This window comes from Drosophila serrata, unplaced genomic scaffold (assembly GCF_035046125.1).
Source record: "Drosophila serrata isolate PLE 108 unplaced genomic scaffold, ASM3504612v1 contig_241, whole genome shotgun sequence".
NCBI classification, from domain to species: Eukaryota; Metazoa; Arthropoda; class Insecta; order Diptera; family Drosophilidae; genus Drosophila; species Drosophila serrata.
The window spans coordinates 2,913,383-2,933,336 of record NW_028257139.1 but is presented as its reverse complement, the minus strand read 5'-3'; the positions used below and the strand labels follow the sequence as shown (position 1 = coordinate 2,933,336).

Here is a 19,954-nt window from a genome sequence, read left to right as displayed (position 1 = left end):
GATGGCGGCTGTATTTTAATGAGGCCCATTGGCAATTCGCTCAAAATTCTCATTATGCAACCGAACTTGCACCTGTCTCATTATTGCAGCTCGGCACCTCTCCCCGCACTTTCTCTTTCACATCTTTGGAGGCCATCGCTTTTCCGCTTTCAAATGCCTCGCTGGCCCAGAATTTGGTTCAATAAATTCTTGCAGTAGCCAGAATTTCCTCTGAAGTCGGCGCCTTTTTTAAAAAACTGATAACAATCTATGTATGTAGTTGCCAGCGCTCTTCCCTCTCGTTTGCTCGCTAAAAAGGGGCTACAAAAAAAAGTAAGAACGGGGCGGCGAGTGAAATGCAGAGGTGGAAATAAGACAAGACAAACAAAGTCAGACAGTGAAAACACAAACATGAAAATGCACACACACATACACTCAGCGAGTAAGCGTTGCCGCATCTGCATTTACACTACAAGAAACGAGAATATAGTTACAAAATTTTTTTAACTTTTAAAAATAAAAATTTATTCGTTTCGTTTTTCGTTTTCGTTTTCGTTCTTAAACTTTAAATAACTTAAAGGACTCCATTTTTTTTTGTCATATTGAATCAAAGCTAATGTCAAACATTCCTTTATATACGGTTATATCAAAAAATATAAAAAATATTAAAAGACAAAAATTGAAGTTTAAAAAATATAGATTTTAAATTTAAAAAATAAATTTTAGAGTGTTTCCATAATTTAATAGTTATTTTTCTTTCCCTTAAGTATGAAAATCAAAAAGTATTAGTTTGCAAAAAAAACATTGCCTATCTTTTAGCGTTATATCGTGGTTACAGTTTATGATAATAAGTGTCATCGAAATACAGCACCATTTTTTTTTTAAGTAATTAATTAAATCAATTAAAGTATATAACAAAGTAATGGTTTCATTCATATTCAAATAAAGGGAATTTTTAAAATTTGGACAGCAAACGGTTTAAAAAAAGTAAAGCCTATATACATAAGAATGCACGCAAGATTTGTATGTAATATGCAGGTTATATAAATATTCAAAACTTTTCCTTCTGTGCACTCCCGCTTCTAGTGCTCTTGCTGTTGTTGTTGTTATTTTTGTTGCTTTTGCTTTTTCCTATTTGCTGCGTTGCTTTTATGTGGTTGTGTGACGAAGAGCGAACTGCAGCATAAAGCAAATCGTGTCAATGACATTTGGTGACACACACACAACTGCACCGCGACGCGTATGTATTTGTATGTACATATGTATGTATGAACGGATAACAACAGTGTAGGTGCGTGGGCCAAAGAGAGGCAAGGTAAGACGCAAGAGAAGAATGGAAAAGAAAGACCGATACAAGAAATTGCTTTACAACAGCGGGGTTCTCTCTTGTTGTTCTTGTCTAACCATTTAAGTGGGCGTACATACAAATGTACATAAGTATGCATGTATGTATATACGTTGCGCCTGTCACAGATAAAAGGGAGCACAGTTACAGCTAGACAAGGGGGCCTTAGGAGGGGCATGGATTTTCTAGGGAGCAAAGAACATAATTTACGGTTAGCTTTGCCTTTGCGGTTACTATTAATAGAAACGCTTTTGGGGTCATTATGTTTGCTGTTGTTGTTGCGGGCGCCCAATTGCTGTTGCTGTTGTTGTTGTTGGTATTGCACGTTGCCGCTTAGTCGTTATACCGTGGCAGGTGAGTGGGGGGAAGGGGAGAAAGAGAGGTGGAGAGGTAAGGCGGAGTGCACAGGAAATAAATACATACATATTTGACTTGCTATTTATTAGGAATTATTTGATTTCCTCTATTCTTAGGAATTCGCGGAAGTTAGCTCACATTTCAGAATTTTTTGTGTAAATTTAAATATAAATAAATTAAAAACTGCTAAATAACAGAGCGTACGACTCTTGGGCACCTTATAAAAGGTTTAAAAAAATAAATTTAAAATAAAATAACAAGAGATCCAATAGTTATTATTATATTTTATAGGTTTATTTATTTAAAATGTCACGACTTATTTTGTAGTGTAGACCCAACAGCAATCAGGCACATAAACGTATATATACTATATACATAAGAAACTGCTAATTTATTTGATTGCACGCAACTTTACGTGGGATGAAATGGGAAATTTTGATTGCTGATTGTGTGCTGACACTTTTGGGATTATCTGAAAAGGGAGACGACCCATTTCTAATGCTAAATTACCTCATAAATCAACTAAAGCGAAGCTAAAGACTTCTTAGAATTGACCCATTTTAAAGTTTATTTTTGTAAAATTAAAGATCCATAAAGATTATAGTTGATTTTTATACAATTTTATTATAGATTCATTAAGATTATAGAGTCACCTTAGTTAACGTAGAGAAGTATTTTAAATAGGATAGAACGCAAAAGAATCTAAATTATGTTAGTATTTCTTATAATTTATAATAGAAAACACAAAAGATTGCTTAAAATTAAATTAGTTTCTTTTTCTATCTGTTTAAATTCCAAACATTTTGGTTGTAAAAAAATTACTTTACATTTAGCTTTGTTTAATTAAATGAATAAAGAGGAAACCAAACTTAGGAAGAGCATAATTGATATATGTATACTTGTAGTTTGCAATTGCATCGAACCAGAAATATATCATAAATAAGCTTTTTTATCGAGATATGAACATGTATATGAACATTTTTCGAAAAATCAAAGTTAAAAAAGCTCATAACTTAGCCAAAAAAGCATGTATGTCAATTCGGAAACCGTTCCCAGTTTTTATTGGGTTAATAAATCTGCATGGTCAATTTACAATTAAAAGAAATTCGAACTTTTTTTAACCCCTTATATAATTTTGAAATTAAAAAAAAAAATTAATTTATTTTTCAACCGGACATGGCTAGATCGCCTTGGCTGTTGACGCTAATCAAGAATATATATTAATTATATGATCGAAAATGTCTCCTTTACTGTATAACAAGCTTCTGATTAAAATTGTGATACCCTTCAAGGATATTATTATTCCAGTGGCTTAATTAACATAGCAAATATGTGTCCCTTACCATGTGGATAAAGGACTTCAATCAAATCCTGTTGCCGCCCATTAATGTTATTGTCATTCACTTTTCGTCCTGTCAATTTGCGCTTCGATTTCAATTATTTTTTATGCCAGCTCGCATCGATCTGGGCTCGGACAACCGAAATGCAAACCAAAGTGCTTGGATACCCATCAATCCCTCCTCCCCCCTCCCCATTGTCCGGGGGGCCTCTCCTAGTGGCCTGAATTTATAATACGGAACAATTCAATTTCGAATTTTTTCTTGTTTGTTCCTAGCTCCTCTTTTTTTTCCCCCTTGCTGCAATATATAATTTTATTTTGTGCTTTCTCTTCGTTTTTCCACTCGCTTTTTTTCGGTGGCCATTTAGCTGACCGCAGCGTTGGTCCCCCTTCTTGACCACCTGTCCACCTCTCACCTCTTACCACCCACCACCCACCGCCCCTCTCGATGGCATTTAAAGTTAAAAGCCATGAAAATCAACACATAACAAACCCGAATCCGAGGCAGGGAAAAAAACGTTCTGCGGCTTTGCGGAAATTGTAATTTAAAACTACGCCTCTGCGGTATTGTTCCGTTCTCACTCTAGTTCTCTTTTTATTCACTCTGCTCCATAACATATATATTTAATTTCATTACTATGGATTTTTTTTATTGTCGGCGTCATTGAGAGTTCACAGAACAGCATTTCAAACATATAAATGAAATGCAAATAAAGCGAAAAAAGGGGGAAGTACCACGAGGGGGGAGGCTGCAAGCGGCTGGAAGTAGCACTAATCAACAGGCGGCATAATAAACAAAGCAAACAATTGTTTACAGAGAAAGAGAGTGTATACAAGCCAAAGGATTACCCTGCATTAATTTTAGAGTAATCTTTTGGCTTAATTACATTTGGAATACTATGAGAAATTTAGATTCTAAATCTTCATTATGATACGAGAAGCAAAGATAGAATGCTTGTTTTAATCATTTAATGCAATCTATAAATTAATATACAGTTTCTGATTTCGGAAAAGAGGCCACTAAGGTTTAAAAAAAACCTTTAAGGGAGTTATCATTATGCTAAAGATTTCATTTCCTAAGAATAAGATAATTCACACTATCATACTATAAAAAGTTCATTGCATACTTATGAGCAACTTTTTAAGGATTTTGAAACTCCTTGTTGTTTATAAATAACAGACATTACATGGAAAGTAGCGCAGTAAAAGTTAAGTATATCTGAAAAACTTCTTGTTAACTTAAAATCAAGGTGGATTAAACTAAAATTAATTATAATGTGATTATGAAAGTATTTAAAACTATACCTAGAGACTTTAAGTAAAACTAATGCAATAAATACGCCATATCTCAGAGAGTTCTTGTTTTCTATATTGTTCAGCTCTTAAGTTTTATTTTACAATAAACAATAAAACGATATTTAAAATTAACAATATTGGTAAAATGTATTATAATATTCAGAAAACTATATATTTAAACATTGTCTACCTTTAAAATTTAATAATATAACGTAGGAAGGCATTGAAAAGATTATAGTCTGTAAACATCTTGTACAATATGTTAAGGTTATAATATTAAACAAACACAAATTTATTTTCAAATTAAGATTTTTGATTTTACAACGATTTTGATTGTACAACAAGAATTAAATAACAAATATTCCATTACTGTTCATTTACCCATATATACACATTTATATAACTCAATCATTCATTTTGCGTTCTCATATTCTTCTCGAAATAACTGCAAACTGACTGCATCCGGTGATGTAATCAGGTATTACAGGTAACAGGTAGCATAACCTTCGGCGAGCTCATATGCCGCAATTAAATTGCACTTCGATGCACAAAGGGTATACGTTATACGCAAAAAGCAAACAATTAAAAGCATTTAACACAGAAGTAGTTCAGCCGCAGATGACATTTAAACTACTTTTTTTTGTGCAAAATGCTTTAACTATTTGAAAATGGACAGTATATATGTTTTAATAATGATTTTTAAAGCTTTAAAACAGATGGAAAATGTCAGGGGAATTTGTGAAGAAGACCACTAGCTATTTCGCTTGCAATTTGACAATTTTTAGCACCAATTACCAATGTCATTCGTCACTCTTGTCGGCTGGAAAAGCTGGAGGGGCTCTGAAATTTGCTTTTCCTGTTGTCGCCCTTCATTTTCCTCTCCCCCTTGACTTGCTTCCTTGTCTGGCTTGAGCTTATTTAAGCATTCTGCTTATATATTATTTCTGTTGCGGAAAAACTCGGCCAACTGACAGCCGACAAGGCAATGTGTCAACCAACCCAAAGAGTAGGAGAGAGTAAAAAGAGAGAACGAGGGAGCGAGGCCAAGAGAAAAACTGGAAAAACGAAGAAAAACAGCATAAAGAATCAGTCTAAAAAGAAATTGGGAAGGGAAACTGAGAGCTAAGGAGTCTGGAACTCGAATCCTGGAGCTTTTTGCCCCTACCTGAGGCGGCAACAAAAAGTTGATAACTTCTTCTTTCAGTTGGCAGCGGTGACTTCTGAAATTAGTTTGGGCTTAAATATGCAAACTTCCAAATGAAATGGAATGGAAATTGGCCATGGAGGTGGCCAGTGTTGGCTGAGGTCAAAAGGAAATTGCCTGGAAGACATTTTGGGTATGAAGAGGAAAATGCATAAATTTATAGCTAAGGAATTATGCAATGGCCGTCACATTTTGGGGAAATACATACAGAAAATGTTCTCCCTTATTTTTAATATTGGTAAAAGTCGATTTCAATTTATTGTCTCTGGTTTTTCTTATGCTTTTTGAGTTGTATTTTTAGACTAACAAGTCTTTTATATCTTTTCCATAATCCCATCATGGTTACTATTTCATTGCTATTACCCATATCTTACTATTTATTTCCTTGAGTACTTTGGAACTTTGTTAAACAGTTTTCCCAGATAATTTATATCCCATCGATCTCGACAGAAACCACTCTGAAACAGAAATCACAAACTCATTGAGTTTTCTTGACTGTCGCCCGTCATCCGACGACAAATTTGCTCGTCTCGATGGAGGCCAAATCATCGTCAACTACTACAATTCATCAACGACTGGATGACATGAAAGCACTCGGAGTTATCCACAGACCCCACCCAGCTTCCAGCTACCATTTTCCATTCCCCCACCCCCCCTAGTGCCCCGTGGAAAATTTCCCTCTGAGCGAACTTTACCCTGCATAATTAATGAATTTACACATGCATAATTATAATTACTAGCAGCCAGCAGCGACTAACTGCCAACTAACATCGGTTGCCAGAGGATGCTGGGAGCTGGTAGTAGGGAGGGGGCGGGATGTTTGATTAAGTCGGATTGCTCTGGGCCAACAACACTACCAAAAGGAGCAACAATAATAGCGACAACTTCATCGAAAATTCAAACGAATTGGCAATTTGTGAGATCTCTTTTTGTACTCGACACGCCACGTTCGCTTTTTCCTAACAAAAAAAGTGTCATTGTTCCTCCCCAACAGATTTGGGCAATGTTAATTAGCTGTTGGTTGTGCCAAAAAGTCTGATGGTGTGTGTGTGTGTGGGGTGAGTGGTTGGTTTTTAAGGGGGACAAGTGTAACAGTGTAAAACTGCAGCGAATTTGTTAACATTCCCCAAACAAGTCCAGACGAAAACAAAAACAATAGACGCATGAGCGGATAATATACACGAAGAGGAAGGTTTATATACATATTATTTAGTTCTTTTAAAAAGAAGATTAAAATATATATTTTTTGTAGCATAAATTATTTAATCAATACACAAAGTTCATGCTACCATATTTTCAATAAATTATATTTAGTGGAAATTTAACTATAACTTTTCCTTCCTACTTTACGTTCTTATTAAATTAGTGGAAATAAAACAGGAACTTTATATTCTATTTAAGTCTGTGGAAATAGATCCAGATCTTTGTACATTTATAATTATAACTTTCCATTTCGAATAAAATAAATTAATAAATAGTTTATAAGGGCAAAATTAACATATTATTAAACATAATTTTATGAAGTTTACCATATGTAAACACACTGATTTCCTTCTAATTTAAATAATTAAATTAACTCTACAGACAATTGTTTTCTGTGTAATTACAGTTGGCCTAACCACGCCCCCTTTTCGCCCTGGCTTGATTACTGAATAATTGAGTGCTGCGTGTAATGAAATTCGTATTCAAAATTCGTCGTCATTCAGTTGCTGCCGCTGATTCAGAATCTGACTAAATGTTTGCAGAGTTTTGGGGTTTCGGGGGGAGGAGTTGTAGGTTTGATGGTGGCGGTAGTCTCGGGACACCAAATAGTGGGAGGTTTTAGGGTGAAATGCGGAGGGGGAGAGGGCGTTTTTCTGAGGTGACTAAGTGCGTTTGTAAATGTGTGTGTGTGTGTGACTCTGAGTCTGTGTGCTGCGTTGGTGCGTCTGTGTTTGGTTTGCGTAGCCGACTTGCATACGTAATGTTCTTCCTGCCTTTCACTGCCTTCCGCCGTCCCTACGTACCCCTCCCCTCTTGCCATCATCATCGCAACATCATTCAACGCTTTTATAGCCATTCAACTTGACGCATCCGTTTTGGCCAAACTTTTTGGCCCGGGCCGCAGCTGAATGGGCCACGAGGCCATGAGCCAAGTTCCACGAGCTGCTGCCGCTGCTAAAGCTGCTAACGAGTGGGTGGTTTAAGAGGTTCCCATTGCACCACCAGAATCCTGGATACTCCACGAAGCCGCATTAACAGATACATTTCATATTAATTAGCGTTGCCAAGATACCAGCAACAAAAAAAGCCGGATAATCATATTACCAAAGTACTGGGAAATGTTTTTTCATTTAATTTTTAATTCGATTTTAATAAGTGCTCCAGGAAATTCTCAAAAAAAATCGAAACAAAAGGCATATAAAGCATTGAGCATATTAATGGTATATATTTATATATATATTATATATTATATATATATACATATATTATATATATTATCTGATATGTAAGATAATAATACATTATATTTATGTATAAATATAGCTTTTTTAAGGAAATTTATTAATTTGAGTCCTAGCGAACGAAGAACTTTAAATTATTTGTACCTGGTATTCTTAAACTGTTTTACGTATACGTAATATTTGTATTATTTCAGTTTTGCCCGTCTTAGGGTTTAAACAAAAACAAGAAAATCATATAACTTATTTATTTGATTTAATATAATTTAAAATTAGACTTAGTGTTTGTAATTATTTACTTTTAATTTGGTAAGGAACGTTATTAATTTTAGTATAATAAAAAAGAATTAATAATGAGTTATATTTCAATTAAATTCTGTTACAGGTGCAATAAGTATTAATCTTAGATCTTAGTTTATATAAATTGATCTCTTTTTACTTTTATTTTGTATCTGAATCAAAGTTCCTTGTTCCTGGTATGTCAGAAGTGGGTTACGTATACGTAATATTTCACAATTTCTTCTTTTGTCCTCTTCCAAATTACCTAAAAGTAAGTAAACCAATTAAAATTTTTTAGACCTTAAATATTTATTCATTGGTCATAGTTTCAAACTTCCAACGCTCTTCAACCTGGTATTGACAAAGTGGTTTACGTATACGTAATATTTTTCTTTTTCTTGACTAGAGTTAAAATAAATTAATACCATCCAGTGCAAGTTGTGTAATATCTTAAAAATGTACTCAATAGATTAAGTTTCGCTTATATTTCAGTTTGTTAAAGTAAGAAAATATTATAAATTTAAATAATAGTAGTTAATAGTATTTCTAATGCAAAGTAATTCATAGTTTATAGATTAATATTAACCTCAAATTTAATATTTATTCCTTTAGAGGTAAAAAGTTTACTACAATAAGATCTCTTTAAGGGAAAATGATCACCATTTAGATTTTGTATAAATCTAAATTCATAGTTACTTATATTAAGTAAGCTTTGCACCAACCTCGCTGGTGGTAACAAAAAAGGAACTGCAGCCTGACTCCAAGGGCAGGGGCCTAGGCAAGGGAATAAAAGTAGGAGCAAAACCAGGAGCTGTAGCAAAACCAGGAGCGTATCCAGGACTATAAGGCAGACCGGGCCAGAAAACTCCAGCAGTTACTAACAAGTCGCGTTCGCTTCATTATGTGGGCTTTTCCTTCGTATTACCGCGTTTATGTCACTTTTCACTTTTCCACTCTCTCTCGCTCTCATCTCGACGACTTTCTCGGCTGGCGTGCCATATAAATTGTTTTGGGATTTAGTCGCATGAATCTCTCTGCCTCTTCCAGGACCCAGGACCTATCCCTAAACCAGTTTCCCAGCCAATCCCCAGACGCGGCTCACAGCTCCGGCTCATTATTGTCGTCGGTTCGTTTCTGTTCTTTGTTTAATGACATCATTTTGTATGAAAAATTGTAGTTGCATACGGAAGCGAGGGTAGGATAGGGTCGGGTAAGCTCTGCCAAAATTATAAAGTTGAGCAATGATTAATGGCGGTTCATACGTCGTTCTGTCCTCTGCTTCCCCTCTTCCACATCCTATCACGCATATATCGTCTGCGTAATAATCCTTGTCATGAAATATTTTGACACAGACATGAAATTTCAGCTTCATAAAATTAAAAAAAAGAGACAGAAGAAAAAAGAACTAAGAGAGGAAACAGACAGATAGAAAGATCTTCATTTATTTACTTTTATTTTGTGGCAAATCCGGAGTCACGTTTCTCAAAGGAAAAGCGTATGAAAAGGCGACGTGAAAATGTCAGCTAAGCGGCAGGGGAATTACAAATTAAATGTGTTGACAAGTAATGAAATGAGTAACAAGTAAAACTTGGCAGCATTTTTGCTTCAGTAAATGGCGAGAAAACCCAATGAGTCGATAAGAAATCAAAGAAATACACAAAAATGTGGAAATACTTTTGATGTTTTGGGGTTTAACTAATTAAAAAGCATTTAAAGTTTTCTTTAAGCTCCTAACTTTTCTTAAAGAAATTCACAAACATTCCGCCTGCTTTCAAATTTAAGTTTTCCCCTAAAAGCTTGTAATTAATGTATTATTCAGTTAATTAACTTGATTTTTAATCAAAACCCTTCTAGCCTCAAATAATTAAAACTAACCCGAAGCGTACCATTTTCATCGTAATACATCCTAAATCTTGATTGCCTTTGTTAGCACGTAGTAAAACCCTTTTGTGGTTATATCCTCACACTCTGATATAGATATGAAAGCCAAGGCATCAGCCACAAAATGATGATGAGACCGATGATGAGGCAGGGCTTTAACCGCACACATCCTGTATGAGCTTATCCATCCCAAGATCCCTATTCCTCAAATTTGAGCAACAATAAAAGTGTATAAAACCCCATCCCCCACCTTGGAAATCCTTTTAGTTCCCTTTTTCCTGGGGAATCCCCGTAGTGGCACACACACGTCGGACGGGAAGGACTCATGGCCAATATTTGCTTATAGTCCGTGCAAATAGGGTGCCAGCACTGGTGCCCGTGTGCCGTGTGCATTGTGTGTGTGCACATTAAATACCGCATAAATTAAATTAATTGCTAAAGTTTATTTTTTATTGCCCCAAACGAGGGGGAGTGGGGCGTGTAATCACTTTTCATTGGGTACCAATCTTGGCACAGTCTCGGCAAAAACTTTTCAACACCGTGGCCGTGCAGGAGGGGCTGGGAATATTCCATCTTGCGGTGGCTCATTTAAAATTTAAATGGCTTCAAAGTGAGCATTTGCCTATAAATAGCAGCCTTTTGTGGCCATCTCCCCCCCCGCGGCAACCTGTTTTCGCTCTCCCGTGCTAATGAGTGGCAACCCTGACGGTAGCCCGCAAGCGTGTAACGTTAAAATACAAATGTCAAATTCCGCTGCGACAGCAGAAGCAGCTGTCAGTTGTCCCAGAGTCCTGTGAAAAGTGTGCTCCATGAAAATCCATGCCAAAGTGAAATTTCCCCAGTCTGCAGTCGAATTAATTGTTCCCCTGATGAAAACTGAGTGACAGAGAAAGGTGGCAGGCAGGCAGGGGGGAGTTAAGTTAACAAACATCTAACTGTCTTTTTGGCAACTTTACTCTCCCATTGGGTGCAATTAAAAATTATGTTTATATTTATTTTTTGCTCCCCAACTCTCTCTGCACACACAATTCTCCTGAAATGGCACTCGAAAAGGACAACGAATAAACAAAATATGCAAGGGAAACGGAAATGAAAATACAAAATGGCCGTCAATGTAGACAGCTGACAGGGCAGGGAGTTTCCTTGTGAGAAGGAAAGGATTGCATGTGATAAATGTGGCATAAAAATAATCACTATAATTTGAAAGTCTAAAAGTTTAAAAAATGATTAAATTTCTTTTACTTAAACTTACCTTTTAACTATATTTCGTGTTATGTATTATTTTGTAGTACACGTTTGTGTAATCCACAGCCAGTCTTTAGATCCTGAAAATGCAAGTAAAAGGAATAAAAAAAACATGATTAATAATGATTTTAAATATGAACACCATAGTAAAATCGATGTCGAATTTATGTAAGTGAATTATTTAAAACATATTGTTATTTATTATTTGGTGAGCTGAATCATATCCAATGTATCTGTATAATTAAATCACAATGTTCTATTTTTTTACTATAAGTTATCTTCGCTTTGAGTGAAATTTAGTTGTTGGGAAACCGCAATCAATAGCATTGTCAACAAATCTGTGGAAATGGCATTACATTCCCCTCCATATACCAGATAATAACATACAACTTCGGTTTCGGTCCAATGAGGCAGTTAAGGTTTTAATTCGTTATTTTTTTGTGTTTTTGCTTTCTTTTTGCTTCTGTTGTTTTTCAGCGAAAATTCGCCAGCTACATGAAAAACGCATAAGCCGAGATCCCAATGCAGCCATACTGGGAGACAGCCCCCCCCCCCGCACACACTCCCCGCCACCCGCAAGACCCTTTATTCCTGCTGTCGCTGTCGGTGTCCCGCTCGAGCAGCTTATTCTTCTGCGTCGCCGTTGTTATTGTTATTCCTGCCGGCCATTCCGTTGTATTTACTAAGAGGGCAGCGGAGAGGGCAGCGGAGAGGGCAGAGCGGCGACACCAATATGCATTTATACGAGGCATCGGCTGCAGATGCGAAAACATCAGCAAACAGAAACAGAAACGGAAAAAAGAAACAGCTTGGGGTCAGGGGTGGAGGTGGTATTATTTAAAAGGGGGATTACATTTTTCATGGGGGTTTAATTGTGATCAATTTAAAGGAAATTATAGCAAGTCTTCTAAGCAAAGCTTAGCCCAACGAACATAGAGGTCAGACACTGCCTTAAGCTTTCTACAGTTTAAATTGACACTATAATTCCCAACCAGTTAATGTGCTTAATTATCGTTACCTCGTCTGAATTCTGAGATTTTTTTTTGTGTTTTATAAGGTCTGTCAATAATTGACTAGTTTAGTATTGTTTTAAAATTGGAATGATTTGTAAATTAAGAAAATATTTGAATATTTGCTTCAATCTTCAATAATATTAAAATAATTAAGAACAAGTTTTATATAAAAACTCTAGCTCCAAAGGGACCCCCTTTCCTACACCACTGGCCACAGAAGCTCTGAAAAAAATAAAACAGAAAGCAAAACAAAGGCAGAAAGAGAAACAGATCTCACAAAAAAGAGTGCGAAAAACACAATGCGAATGTTCAGTGGGGTCCAAAGAGGGGTTTAAGGGGGGTAGGGGGGAGGGAGGTTGTGGTACTGCCATGGTGTCTACGGAGTTCTATAAGCCGCGCTTTATAACTCATATGGACTTGTTATGTGCCATGTTATCGTCTTGTTGTTGTATATGCATTTGTCCTGCTTCTTAACTTGTTTTCTGTTGCCCTTTTTTGGCTTTTTTAATATGGATCTTTCAGCGAGGGTATTAAGTGGGTAATGATGAATAGGGGATAACTAAGATTTATTAATCTACATTAAAAGGGAAATTCTTAAAGTGAGAATAATCTATACTTTAAACTTAAGAACTTTAATAAACTTAATACACATAATATAGGGAAAGTTTAATATCATTTAATCAAATTAATTAAGCCTTAAACAGATTTCCTTTGATCATTGAATACAATTTTATACACCACATACTTTATTGAACCTTAATTGGGTAAGATAATTACTACCTTCTCTTCTCCTCTACTCTGCTCTTCTTTTCTCCCCTCCTCTCTTCCCTTCTCTTCTCTTCTCCCTTCTCCTTCTCCTTGTTAAACATCAATCAGCAACAATCTATTGATGGATTGATCACCTCATCGTATAACAGGGTAATGCCCATACCATCTATGGATCGGTCACGCCTCTTCTCCAAGGAGTGGGCGGCAGAGAGAAGCAGGAGCAGACAGGGAAAAATGCTGTTAAACAAGTTTCGGGGCATTTTTTTTCAGTTCTCATACAAATACATACATATATGATATATATTTTTTCCTTCTGGCCCGGAGCCTGACGAGTGCGTGCCTTATGCCAGCCATGGGCATGAGAATTGGTTTTAACGTTCTCTCCTCGTTTTTTTTGCCACGTTTCTACCAGTTTACTTATTTTTTTCTCTCTTTCTTGCTGTTTGCAATCCAGTCTGGGAGTTAACAAAGTGCGGAGGCACTTAATAAGCAAAGTGTTTGCCCTGCATCCGTGGCAGAAACCCGTATACACATACTACATACATTACCAAACTCGCTGGACAAACTTGTACACTCGCGCCTTATCGATATTACTAAATTAAAACTCTCCAAGCCAGGTACTCGAACGGAGTGTGAGGCGCAGATACAAACTTGTCATCAGCATAAGGAGGTGGCAAAAGTTTTCCACCCAAATTCAATTTGAGATGCGACAACAGCAGCAGCAAACAGAAACAAAGAAGCTGCCCCAAAGCGCTCGGAAAAGTCGAACTGAAATCTGGTGGGAAGAATGAACTGCTCCTCCTGCTCCATAAGATTTCCAGCCATCATCCTTACCAGAGATGAGGTTGCTGCTTTTGCTGGGCAAAGTTTTATGGCATTCCCCGCTCCCCCCTTGCCCATTCCTTGGCACCCTCGTGCGTTTATAAATTACGTTACGTATACGCAACTTGGGCGAGCGCACATAAAGTATTCGCGTTATGAATATAGAAAGAAGTAAACGCAGTAAATTAGGCGAAAAATTCAATAATTTTGCCAACCAAATGGGACCAAACAAACACGGAGGGAACCACCAGTCGGGGAGCAAACACTCGGGCGTCGAGGTTTGTGCCCCTTGTGGAGTGGCAACACTCAGGAGTGTAAACATTCTGGAGAGTCCCGATAGCTGCCACATTATATAATGGGAAAAACATTAAGAAGAAACATTACAGAGCTTAATCAATGTTGAGATTGTTTTATTTATGTGGGGGAAATTTAACAAAAAGTAAGACGATATATGATATGTTAAAGATTTTTGAAATATTTTAGTTTCTATTACTAATTGTTTGTTATATATTTATTGGGTGATTTCAGCTTTGTTAAATATTTTAATAAGTTTCCAATTATTACTAATTGAATGTTATTTTGTTATATATTTATTGGGTAATTAAAGTAAGCAATTTAAAATTTGTTGAGTATTTTATTCAGATTTAAGCTTTGTTAAGTATTCTATTCAGAATTGATTTTTTTGTGTGCAATTTATTCATTGAATTATGCTAATAAATGTCAGTTAAACGTATTTGAAATTGAATTAAAGACTAATTTTCTTTGATAACAATAGAAAATGTTTAAGCAAATATAATAATGATGTCACAAACTTTGTAATATTTAAATTATTTAGTATACTCTACGTTTTACTTTCTTATAGATTTACTTTCAAAAAGAGCTATTTTCCCAATTTTTTTATTTATATAATTCAGGACAGCGTTTAATAGGTTTCAGATGTAAGAAATCGACTTTACTAAACTTTTTTACAACCCAAAAACAAACATAAAACCTCAAAGAGTAATTAATTACAACCTAAATCTCTTTCCTATGAATTATTTGTTCTTAACACGCTTAATCTTTGTCAAAAAGTTGTTGCAGATACAAAAATCACGCCAAGTTGTGGCAACTTTTGGCCTCCTGCCAACCGTAATTGGTCTTGGCTATCATGAAAGTGGCCAAAGGGCAACACCCAAAAACTAAATTACACAATTAATAAGCGCAGCCAAGCAAACCAGAGTAGCAACAAACCGAGACAAGCAAGCCGCAGCACATAATAACCGCAACATTTAAGGCGAAAATCTGCAATTAAGGAGCTGAATCTACCAAAAACAGGAAAAGAAATAAAGGCGGCAGAAGGAGGAGGACCTTCCGCAGGAGCGTTTGCGTGGGAAACTAACCGAATCCCGATCCAGATCCCAACTCCCTACCAAAAAGCAACTCAAAAATTAATCAGGCGAACATAATGCAGGCGAGGGCCAGATGAGGCGGCGGAATGCGATAAAGGCGAATCCTCAATGTATTGCCCGGCACATACATATATAGATAATGAAATACGAGGCATCCGCAAAGACCAAAAAACCCAACCACAGCCAAAAACGGAACACTCTCCTGCAACCCCCTAGTCCCGGGGTAAAGTTGCTCCTTTTCCCCGCCCCAACACGTCTTTGTCCCTGGCCCGAGGGCAGACATGGCCAAAATAATGGAGCCAATGGCCATGGCCAGAATAACAGCAACAGCGAACCCGAAATGGTTAACAAAGCAAAACATAAACAACATTTTCAACGAATTCGTAATGCCCTTAAGGTGCATCACACATAACAAATAACAAATAGAAACTTGAAGGGAATATAAATCATAGGATAGAGTTTTCCGAAGGCAATTCTAACGTTTTACTATAATTTGTATTCTATATATTAATGTATAAATTGTCTAAATTCAGGGAAGTTAAGAAAACATGTTAAATTTACCCATTTTAGAATACCAAACCCACAACAAATGTCTTCAAACTAATAACTAATTACTTTAATTAGAAAAACTATCATATAGTAATATAATAATGACCTTCCTTTTCTCGAAATAATTTATTAATTAAATAAATATTAGAACTTCATAGCTCAGAATCATAACATTCAGCTTCTTTGAGTTTAATAGAACTTCCTCCTAATATGTCAATATGAAAAGGATTCTAAGAATCAACTCAAGCAGCTCTCTCTTGTTCTCGCCAAAGTCCTTGTCCAATAGATTCACTTCCTCTTGGCCAAATAGTTCAAGTGCTTGCTTGGCGAAAGAGTAGTAGCAAACAAATAAAGTAACCAAGAGACCACGAAGACAAGGACGACAAGGAAAAAGCTCATAACCGAGGTCCTGGCGCTTGGCATTTTTGGCCAGCAGCTGCCAGACAATGCCACGCCCCCCACCTAAGCACATATGTGGCTGCGAGGGAGGGGGCGGGAAAACTCTAGCCGGGAAAATGTATGGGAGGAAGGGGTGCCAATGCAATGGCACTGCCTTGGGGGGGGGTCGACTAGAGTGAACAAGATATGGCCATAGACAAGAGCTCAACTTTCTTATCAATGTGGGAGACATAGCTAGGAGGAAAATCTAGGAGGAAAACCTGGTGGTAGCAGAACCTAGAGGGAGAGAGAGAGAGAGAGCTGATTCCCCGCTCTCGTTTGTTTTTCCCCAGCGCATGAAATTGCAAACATTTTCTGCGAGTCATCTGAAAAGTGGAAAGTGGGCACAAAAAATAAAAATAAAAATAATAATAAAAGCAAATTCCTTTGCCCCTCAGCCAATACTCATTAGATTTGTGCAAATACTGGGTCACCCCTCCCCTTGTGCAAAAAGAACCCCTCACCCTCTCCACTAATGATGCCCCCCTCTTTCGCCTCTTTTGGGAAAGTAATTTCGCAGCTTACGCAATTTTTCATTTCGCGCTCGCTGCGCAAATAAATCAGAAAATGTTCAATTTTTTTTTATTTTTAACGAGCCACCACCCCTTAACATTTTGGCATTGACTTTTAGCTTGTTTTCCCCCGATGACGGGGGAGGGGGAGAGTGGTTTACTAGTGCACTGAGCGTGACCTGCAATGTTAAGGCAAATAAATCGTTCAAGTTTTCGGTTCGACTCGGTTCGGCTCGGTTTCCATTCCATTCCAATTGAATGTAATCAATGCTGAGCACTTCACATCTCAAATATGTTTGCCATTACCCAAACTGCTACATTTATTTGAGGGGAGTCCCCCAGGAAAGGGGGGTTTTGACTGATAAGCTGTGCCTTTTCAAGCCAAAAAGCCAGGGCGTTAAGTTCAACAAGCCATCAGGTTTAAGGCGAAGGCAGCAAACGATGTGACAAATTTAATGTCTCTCAGGTAAGGAGGTTGCATATATTTACGAGTATGAGGTACGAGCTGGGCGACACAGCTTTACACAGGTGTGTAAAATATTCATTGGCAGGTTGCAATTTTAAGTCACACATCTGCCGAGCAGCCTTGAAGAACATGTATGTACTGTATATGTGAAGCATTTTATGCTTTTTTGATTGCTCATGTCTGCTCAAGCCAGAGAGAGAGTTGATGGAAAAATAAATTCAGGATTTAAATCTTAAAATTTGAGTCGGGATTTGCCAAAGAAAATCTACTAAAATGTAAATAAACACTACAGATATTTTGTCGTAAAAACTTTTTTAGGGGTTTCATTAACAAGTCTAGAAAGTTTGGCCAAGATTTCGGGGAAAATTCATTGACAGAATGCAGGAAATGTTTTTAAAGGGATATTTTAATCTTTAAGGTATTCCTTAGGTTTGGTTGGTAAACATAATTAAATTTTTCTTCTTTTGGTTTATTAAAATACCCCTAAGCATGTTTCCCTTACCTTCCTAGGCAAACATCTCTTTAGTTTATGCATAAAATATTAGTTCTACATTTAGAGTAAACTAGCTCCGCTTTTGGCTATATAATTAGTTTCTGGTTTAGTTAATTAGTCTACCATTGCCTTGGAGGCTGCTCTGCAATTCTATGCTGGACATTCTTCTACCGGTTCAATGATTAGTAATCCTGTTAACCAGCATTTCCCCTCCTTCCCGCATTTGCAATTCAATAATTTCCATTTGTTTGCTTACATAGCTTTACTACCGCCCCCCTTTGCAATTAGCTAACCCAACGTCCATGGAGTTGCCCGAAATGTGCTCACATTTAGCCACAAATTAAGCTAAACCCACTTATGACCAGTGTGCTCCAACGGACTCTGTAGCCAAGGAAAGGGAATGGTTTCGGTTTATGGTGGTATATCAGGTATAATGGCAGCTAAAGGCGAATGCATTTGGTAGCCAGTGTGCTTTGTATTTGCCACTCGTAATCAATTTCCACAATTTGTGTCGATATGCGGGCAGGCAGCATGTACCTTGGGCCTCTGGATTTTCCAAACAATTTTTCACTTTAAGAGTGTTCCTTCCTGGCTGCCCCTAAAATTGTGAAGTAAAAACAAAAACACACACTTTTAAAGCTTCAATCCAATTTCATGTTCATCACTATGAAATCCCTTTTTTCCAGCCTGTCGTGTTTCCTCCTCATCAATTCTGTACAAGCCCTATTTTTTCGCTTGCCGTTGAGCTTTTTGTTGATGCGAATTTTTGTGCTGTCATTTCTGTATTTATTTAAGACTCAAATCGAATTCCAATTAAAGGTAGACAACATTTCAATGGGAATATTTACAGGGCATCCTTGGTAACCTCTACCTGTTTTGTAGCTGGATCTGGGCCAAAAAGTTCAGTTAACAAAAATAGTTCTGAAGGCTGCTCCTCTGCTTGAAAACTAAAAATATCTGAGGCGGCAGTGCAACTACAACACGTTGAAGTTTAATGAATAATGAAGAGATTGAAATTGCAAGTGTTCTTGTTCTTATTTTACTTATTTTTCCCAAGCTATAATCAACAAGAAGCTGGTGTAAAAGCCGATGCAAGAGATGCATCTTGATAAAGGGAATAACCTTTTGGTTTATAACAGGCTTTATTATTCGATTCTTCCAATCCTATTACTGTCCATTGTAATCCACAATTTCATTTTGAATTGGGGGCAAATCGCATCCTTAAGCCAAGCATTTTCCCCTTAATTAATTCCGTAATCCATAAGCTTCTTCCTCACAAGCGTGGCCGCAGTAAATTGCCTTACAAATTGCAACAATTTATGCCTAATTATATTTAAATTTGACAGGCCATTGGCTTTGCCTTTGATGGACGCCATTGACCTTTCCCTGGGTCCCCTTCTTCAGTCTCCTTTCCCCTCCGAGAAGTCAAGATGTTGGCTGTGCCCCGTTCCTTTCGCTTAAAAGGAAAACGTAAACGCAGTTCGTGGAAATGGCAGACATATATTGGGGGCAAAGGGAAGGGTGGGTGGCAGCTGATAGCTGTAATCCGACCAGCTTAGGCCGGCCCCCCAAAAACCAACTCAGAGAAACCCTACTGCTCCTTGCAGATCCTGGCGGCAGGAGAATGCGGCCCGGCAGTAATTCACACAATAAGCCGCAGACAGGCAACCCCAACAGAGGAAAAGAAAGAAACAGATATAATGGCGGGCATTTTGAAGTTGCAAAACAAAAGGTACCCTGTAAATAAAGGATATATTTGGGGGTCTTTAAAGAATGCTAACTTGATTCAATAATTTTTAATTTAATATAATTAATGGAGATTAGAAAAAAACGCCCAAAAATAGTAAAAGGGTTTAAGAATGTTCTTTCTACCTCTATATCTTCTTTGAGTATCCTTCGAAAGGAATTAACTAATATAAATTCTTATTTTAATAACTTGCACTATATTTTTTTCCTTTTTCTTTACTTTTTAAGGTAAGAATTGTCGGTTTATTTAAATTTCAAATCTACCCCTGCTACCCTGTTTAATTTCAGGTATAAATAGATGTCGGAGAAAGCAGAACGCGTGCAGAAATGAGAAAAGAAACGAAAATTTCCAGCAGCAGGCAGCTTGTGGCACGTTCCACACACACAAACACA

The 19,954-nt window shown here is 37.0% G+C and overlaps 1 protein-coding gene across 1 annotated transcript in view; it reads right to left on the bottom strand.

Moving 5' to 3' along the window:
* LOC110188324 (trophoblast glycoprotein) overlaps positions 1–19,954 on the bottom strand; it is a 52,827-nt gene that overhangs the window by 27,199 nt on the left and 5,674 nt on the right. The window contains exon 2 of the mRNA XM_020958032.2: positions 11,374–11,446. The gene's annotated coding sequence lies outside the window, so the exon portion shown is untranslated. The remainder of the gene's footprint in view (positions 1–11,373; positions 11,447–19,954) is intronic.